This window comes from Haemorhous mexicanus, chromosome 16 (assembly GCF_027477595.1).
Source record: "Haemorhous mexicanus isolate bHaeMex1 chromosome 16, bHaeMex1.pri, whole genome shotgun sequence".
In the NCBI taxonomy this organism is placed as follows: domain Eukaryota; kingdom Metazoa; phylum Chordata; class Aves; order Passeriformes; family Fringillidae; genus Haemorhous; species Haemorhous mexicanus.
In genome coordinates this window covers 6,303,208-6,310,921 of record NC_082356.1, presented here as the reverse complement: position 1 = coordinate 6,310,921, position 7,714 = coordinate 6,303,208, and the positions used below count along the sequence as shown (strand labels likewise).

At 51.9% G+C, this 7,714-nt stretch overlaps 1 long non-coding RNA gene across 2 annotated transcripts in view; it reads right to left on the bottom strand.

Moving 5' to 3' along the window:
• Positions 1 to 1,863, bottom strand: part of LOC132334894 (uncharacterized) — a 1,991-nt gene extending 128 nt beyond the window's left edge. Inside the window, exons 1-2 of one of the 2 annotated variants that reach the window (XR_009488541.1) lie at positions 1,739 to 1,863; positions 439 to 1,299 (exon numbers count right to left, since the gene is read on the bottom strand). This is a non-coding gene — a long non-coding RNA (uncharacterized LOC132334894). Of the gene's footprint in view, positions 1 to 362; positions 1,300 to 1,738 lie in introns of those variants that run through there. The other variant, XR_009488540.1, reaches the window with a different exon arrangement.
• Between the last annotated feature and the right edge of the window lie 5,851 nt (positions 1,864 to 7,714).

Below are 7,714 nucleotides of genomic sequence, written 5' to 3'. Positions count from 1 at the left end.
AGTTACCTGGTGTCCATAAAAACCTCCAAAATCAAGAGTGAATCAAAAAAAGCCACCAGGAGTGTCCTATTTCCAGTCTCATCCCTCTGTGGTTCTGGTAGTCCCCCGTCTCAGGGCTGCTGGGGATCCCATGGGTTCTGGGGATCCCCCCTCTCCACGGTCCTGCTTAGGGATGCTGGGGGGTTTCAGGGTCCCCTTCTCCAGCCTCCCCTCAATCCAGCCACTTGGGGCTCCCTCCTCTTCCCACAACCCTGTCCTGGTTTAGGGCAAATTTGGGATAAAACCCCCAAAAGGGGTTTCCTCTAGAAAGCAAATTATAGCAGTCCCTCCCCCAACCAGATCGAGAAAAGATTTCCATGAAGAAAAGGGGAAAAAACTGTTTATTTAAAAGGCAAAGCATCACCAGCACAAAAAATAAACAATATTAAAAAATAAAACCTCTGCCACTCCAAAAGAGATGACAAACTCAGAAAGTCCCTCCGTGGGCTGTAACTCGGCTCACTCAGTCTCTGATCAGTCTCTTATCAGTCTCTTTTCAGTCCCTCTGGCACTGGAAATGCCGTGGCCCAGAACCGGCCCGGTGGACCACAGGTGCGAGCTGCCAGTGGTGTTCTGGGTGTTCAGTCCAGAGCAGGTTTAAAGAGCTCCAAAGAAAAAGAAAAAACACAGTCCAGGGAACTTCTCTGCCTCAGGAAGCTAAAAACTAACTAAAAGCAAAGGAGAGCTCTGTCCTGCTGTCTGTCCATTTATAGACAACTGATACCTTAGATTTTAAGTTTTTCTGTTCTGTTTTGGTGTGCAGCTTTTAGCTTTATATTAAGTATTACTGGGATCTTTTCCCGGGGTGGTGAAGACAAAACAATCCCATTCTAGCTGGAGACTCAAGGACAATCTCTTCAAACTTCAGGCCCAAAGCGCAAACAACATGAAAAGAGGAGGGTGGGCAAGCAAGGAAGGAGGATGAAACTTCATAATTTGAAGCTATTGATTGGGCAGTTAACTCCTATATACAAATGGACTAAAACTTATAAAAATGTGAGATCTTGTGACCGAGCCCTCTTATGCTCCCGTCTTGGAGCCATCTGGGCAGAGACACCACTATGGCTCCGGTACTGCCAGAGTGTGGCCTTTGAAGGCAATTGAATAAAAATTCACTTTATTCCTCTTAGCTCCGTCTGGCCTCTGTTCCAGCTCCTTAAGGCAGCAGAACAATCCAGGAGATGGAATGTGGAGGAGTGAGTGTAGTTTCTGAAAACAAACTGCTGCTTCTTCCTTCTCCCCTTCGCTCTCGGAGGCAGCCTTAAAGGTGCAGAACACATTTCTGGGCTGAACGGACCGATGGGGGTACGAGCATCATGAAGTCACCCCAGGACACACCCCTGCCAGGGTTAGGGGGTCCCGTCCCCCCTCATCTCCAGGCTGCCGGGGGTCCCCCAGCTCCGGTATTGCCCGTTCCCCCCTCCCCACCCCGGGGATCCCCTGTTCCACAGCCCCGGCTCTCACGGGGATCCCCAAAACCAATGTCCCACCCCGTTGGTACGGGGCCATCCCCACGTGGACCCCCCGGGACCCTCCCCAGGGGCGATCGCGGCTCCTCTCCCTCTGAAAAAGCTCCTTTTGGGAGGCCCGGAGATATCCGGGGCTCGAGTCCGGGATCTGCCGGCTCCGAACACTCTCCAAAAAAATCCTCCCGGAGACCCCTCGCTGGAGTCGGGGCGAGCTCGGCCTCCGCCCTCACCTGCGGCTCGGGGCTGGGGGCGATGCTCCCGGGGCAGGGGGTGCTGCACACTCAGCGTGCGGGCGGTACGAGCGGCGGGATTCTCCCGCTCCTCTTCCTCCTTCCCTCCCTCCTCTTCCTCCCGCATTTCCTCCACTCCCAGCCCGGACCCCCCTTTCCCACCCCTCTGCCCCACCCCTCTGCTCAGCACCGGCTGCTGGGTGGGGGGAGCCCCCGATCGGCCCCAGGGGTGGGCAGGGGGCTCGGGGACCCCCCCCGGTGCGGATCCGTCCCCCCAGCCCAAGCCCCAAATTCCGCTCCGGGGGCCGCTGGGGTCTGCGGGTCCGCCCGGCAACCGGTGAGTCATCGGCGAGAAAGGCTCTGGTTGGCTGGAAATTGTTTAGTGCGTTCTCTGATTGGCTGGAATTGTGAACGGCGCTGTGCCCTGCCGGTGTCCCTCGGAGCTGCGGAGTCCGGGCCGGAGCCTTTTCCTCTTTCTTTCTCTCTCTCTCTGAGAACTTTTTCCTATTTTTTTCTCTCCCTCTGAGACCATTTTCCGATTTCTTTCTCTCCCACTGAGACCTCTTTCCTATTTCTTTCCCTCCATCTGAGGTCTCTTTCCTCTTTCTTTCTCCCGCCCAAGAACTCTTTCCTATTTCTTTCTGTCTCTCTGAGACCTCTTCCCGATGTATTTTTCTCCCTTTCTCCTCCCCAATTCTTTTTCAGCTCAATCCAGGTTTGAGCAGATCCACAGGTTGCGTTCCCACGGTCTCATTTGCGCCTTCACTGGGGCAGAGGCGAAATCATAACCCCGGGGCAGGGTCCCTTCCCACCGCAATCCTTCCAGGATTCTCTCGGGGACCTGCTTCCATTTCCTCCCTCCCTGTGCTTCCAGCCAGAAATGTGTTGGAAAATGTCCAGCAAAGCCACCTTTGCTGTGTGCTCTGGGAGCCCACAGAGCTGCTGGACCTTGTTCCCTGCCCCTGCACAGCTCCTTGGGAGGCACGGCAGGAGCAGCACCCTGGGAGCCTCTGGAATGCCCCTCTAGGATCCATGGCACACACTCCCAGGGGCTGGAATTCCAGTTCCCAGCCAGGAAATTATGTTCCTGCCCTTGAAGGCAAAGCCCTTAAGAAGGGACCCAAAAGCCAAGTGGAGCAAGATCCTACAGTGACATTTCACTGCCAACCTTCATAACTTCTCCCATGGTTGTTGTAGCTTGTGGATTGGGAATTAAATCAGGGCAGGGTCTTTGGTAGGAGCTCAAGGGAGACACTGAGAGAGAAACAGAGCAGGCAGAGAAAGGCAGGGGAGAAAGGAGGACGCAAACACAGTAAGCTGAGACGGTGGAACTGTGAAAAACAAACTGGAACTGGCTGAAAATGAATAGAACTGAAAGAAATTATTTTGTAACTTTATTTCCTATTGTCTTGTTTTGGAAAGACAGGTGCCTGCTAAGGAAGACAGGAGCCTCCCCTGAAATGGAAAATGCAAACCCTCCCCATCCCTCTGAATTGCTATGAATTTTAAATTAAGGGGCTCTCAGGCAAAAAACATGGGAGCAGGAAATAACAGTTCTTTAATAGGGAAAGGGAAAAAAAAAAAGGATAAAATAAAACAATGTAATACACTAGAAGAATACTGACAGAGACAGAACTCAACCTGATACCCTGTTGGTCAGGGGGTTGGTAGAAGTCCAGCTGGAAAAGTGGCTGCAGTCTTCCTGAAGTGTCAGGTGTGGTTCTGTTGGAGCAGGGGGGGTCCTGTAAAAAAGAGTGTATTCTTCCTCCACAGATCCATGGAAGTAGAAGCAGCTTTTGTTCCTCTGGGGAATCCAGTGGGAAGCCGTCCTGGGTTGTCAGAATCTCCAGATTATATCTGGGTAGCAATGCTTGGTTCCTCCCTCTGGGTGGAGCATCTCACAATGGGATGTTACAGTTCTTATCAGGCATGCAGTGACATTCAATAGCCTGTTATCAGCAGCTGTCCCCTACCGAGGGAGGGGTGATTATGATCACTCAGGGAAAGAGAGAAGGGGAATTGCCCACTTGACACCAGACAACTGCCATACAGATGGTAATAGGCTACATCTTGCCTTGCAATCCAGAACATTATCCACCCCTTATTCTATTCCCATCTGCATCACAATGAAACCTTATGCACAGTTCTCACTAAAGACTAGGTTTCCCTGTGGTACACAACGGCTTTCTCCATCTTTCTGCATTACCCACCAAGTGTAACCAGGTCCTTGAGCAAAAACAATTCCACGGATGGGTTTGTCTTTGCCTGAGGTAGGAGTAATCCAAACAGTCTTTCCTAAAATACCTTTCATGTGTACAACAGGGACTTTATCTCCATCCACTGTGTGCAGGGGCTCAGACTAGGCAGGACCAGCTCACTTGATGGACCCTCAGGTGTTGACCATCCATGTGATTTTTGCTAAGTTCATTTTCCAATTTCTAAAAGCCCCTCCCACCAAGTGCCTTCAGGGTAGTCTTGAGTAGTCCATTGCACCGTTCAACTTTCCCGACAGCTGGTGCATGGTAGGGGATATGGTATATCCATTCAATACCATGTTCCCTGGACCAGGTGTTGATAAGGCCATTCTTGAAATGGGTCCCATTGTCCGACTCAATTCCCTCAGAGGTTCCATGTCTCCACAGGACTTGCTTTTCAAGGCTCAGGATGGTGTTCCAGGCAGTGCTGTGAGGCACAGGGTGGGTCTCCAACCACCCAGTGGTGGCTTCCACCATGGTCAGCACATAGCACTTGCCTTGGCATGTCTGGGGCAGTGTGATGTAGTCAATCTGCCAGGCCTCCCCATACTTGTACTTGGACCACCGCCCACCATACCACAGGGGCTTCACCCGCTGGGCCTGTTTGATGTCAGCACATGTCTCACAGTCATGGATAACCTGAGAAGTACTGTCCATGGTTAGATCTACCCCTTGGTCTCGTGCCCACCTCTAGGTGGCATCTCTGCTGTTATGACCTGAGGCATCATGGGCCCATCAAGCTAGGAACAGCTCCCCCTTGTGTTGCCAATCTTAGTCTTGGACACCTCTGTTTTTGCTGCCTGATTCACCTGTTCATTGTTTTAGTGTTGCTCATTAGCCTGACTCTTGGGGACATGGGCATCTACATGGCAGACTTTCACAGGTAGCTTCTCCAACCGAGTGGCAATGTCTTTCTATTCATCAGCAGCCCAGATTGGTTTTCCCCTACGCTGCCAGTTGGCCTTTTTCACCTTTCCAGCCATCCCCACAGAGCATTGGCTACCATCCACAAGTCAGTATAAAGGTAGAGCTTTAGCCACTTCTCTCTCTTAGCAATGCCCAGGGCGAGCTGAAAAGTCTTGATTTCAGTGAGTTGGCTCGATCCACGACCTGTCATGTGGGGCTCCATACAGCTGCTTTCCACTTACGGTTCATCCCTACAATGCTACAGGAACCGTCCGTGAAAAGAGCGTAGCGTGTTTCCTCTGCTGGCAGATGGTTGTATGGTGGAGCTTCTTCAGCATGTGTCACTTGCTCTTGTTCCTCTTAATCAGTGAGATCAAAGTTTTCACCTTCCGGCCAGTTTGTAATTATCTCCAAAATCCCAGGGCGATTCAGGTTTCCAATATGGGTGCGCTGTGTGATCAGAGCAATCCATTTACTCCATGTAGCATCAGTGGCGTGGTGGGTGGTGGGACCCTTTCTCTTAAACATCCACCCCAGCACCGGTAGTCGGGGTGCCTGGAGGAGTTGTGCTTCCCTGCCAATCACCTCTGAGGCAGCTTGAACTCCTTCATAGGCAGCCAAGATTTCCTTCTCTGTGGGAGTGTAGTTGGCTTCGGACCCTCTGAAGCTTCAACTCCAGAATCCCAGTGGTCAGCCTTGAGTCTCCCCAGGCCACCTTCTGCCAAAGGCTCCAGGACAAGCCATTGTTCCTGGCTGCAGAGTAGAGCACGCGCTTCACCTCTGGTCCCGTCCTGACTGGGCCAAGGGCAACTGCATGAGCGATCTCCTGCTTGATCTGAACAAAAGCTTGTTGCTATTCAGGGCCCCAGTGGAACTCGTTCTTCTTGCGGATGACCAGGTTAAGAGGGCTCACAATCTGGCTGTACTCAGGAGTATGCATTCTCCAAAAACCTATGGCACTGAGGAAAGTTTGTGTTTCCTTCTTGCTAGTTGGTGGAGACATTGCGGTGATCTTGTTGATTACCTCAGTGGGAATCTGATGCCGTCCATCTTGCCACTTTACTCCCAGGAACTGGATCTCTTGGGCAGGTTCTTTGACTTTGCTCTTCTTGATGGTGAAACTGGCTTCTAGCAGAATCTGGATGATCCTCTCTGCTTTCTCAAATACTTCCATTGCCATGTTCCCCCACACAATGATGTCACTGATGTACTGCAGGTGTTCTGGAGCCTCACCCTTTTCCAGTGCAGTCTGGATCAGTCCATGGCAGATGGTGGGGCTATGCTCCCACCCCTGGGGCAGTCGGTTCCAGGTGTACTGCACGCCCCTCCAGGTGAAAGCAAACTGAGCCCTGCATTCTGCTGCCAGAGGAATCGAGAAAAACACACTGGCAATATCAACAGTGGCGTACCACTTTGCTGCCTTGGACTCCAGCTCGTACTGGAGTTCCAGCACGTCTGGCACAGCAGCACTCAGCAGTGGAGTCAATTTGTTCAAGGCATGATAGTCCACAGTCAATCTCCATTCTCTGTCAGACTTGTGCACCGGCCTGATGGGGCTGTTAAAGGGTGAGTGGGTTTTGCTGACCACCCCTTGGCTCTCCAGCTCATGGATCATTTTGTGGATGGGGATCACAGCAGCTCGATTTGTCCGATACTGCCGGCGGTGCACCGTCGAGCTGGCGATTGGCACTCATTGCTCTTCCACCTTCAGGATTTCTTCTGCAGATGGGTTTTCTGATAGTCCAGGCAAGGTGTTTAACTGCTTAATGTTCTCTGCCTCTACAGCAGCTATTCCAAAATCCCATCTGAGTCCCTTTAGGTCTTTGTAATACCCATTCCAGAGAAAGTCTATGCCCAGAACACACGGGGCCTCTGGACCAGTCACAATGGGATGTTTCTTTCACTCTTTCCCAGTCAGGCTCACCTCGGCTTCCAACAGGGTCAATTGCTGTGATCCCCCTGCCATCCCGGCAATGGAAACGGGTTCTGCCCCCACATGTTCCAATGGTATCAGGGTACACTGCACACCAGTATGAACTAAGGCATCGTATTTTTGTGGTTCTGATGTGCCAGGCCATTGGATCCACACCATCAGAAGATCCACTTCTCCCGTGCCTCTCCCTGGCTAGAGGCAGGGCCCCTCTAACCCTGGGTATTATTTCTTTCCTGGGCATACATGGCAGAGGTTCCTTGAAGGGGATCAGACAGATCATACTCAGCAGCTCGGTCATGGGAGGTTGAGGCTACCTTCACTTTACTGGAGTTCCCTTGATTAGTGTTTCCCTCCTTGAGTTGACACACTCGTGCTGCCAGGACAGAAGTGGGTTTCTCATTCCGCCTTCCCATGTCTCTGCCCCATCGTCCTGCAGAAAGAACCACAGGTCAGCCCGTGGGGTGTACCCTCTCTCTCTAGCTGGGGAACGTTGGGCTCTGACTTTGGGGCCTGTGACTCACACTGCTGCAATGTGGGAACTGTTCCTCCTCACCTCCTCCTTCATCTCCTCTCTGAGTTCTTGGAGCACAGCAGAGACATGAGCCTGCATCGGGCCATTGATCATACTTGCATAATTTCTAAGCTTGTTGGCAACAGAGCCCACTGTCTCTTGGCTGGTATTGGCATTAATTGTTGCAATGAAGGTGATATATTGAGATGGCCCCAGATTTGCCAGACTCCAACACATTTGCCCTGGGCACCTGACCTTGTCGGGGTCATTATCATGCTGTCCATCCCTCCCAAAGAGTACCTCCAATACTGCCACTTCTCTCAGCTGTTGGATGCCTTCCTCCCCCTTCAGAGGGTCTTCCAGCACATTCT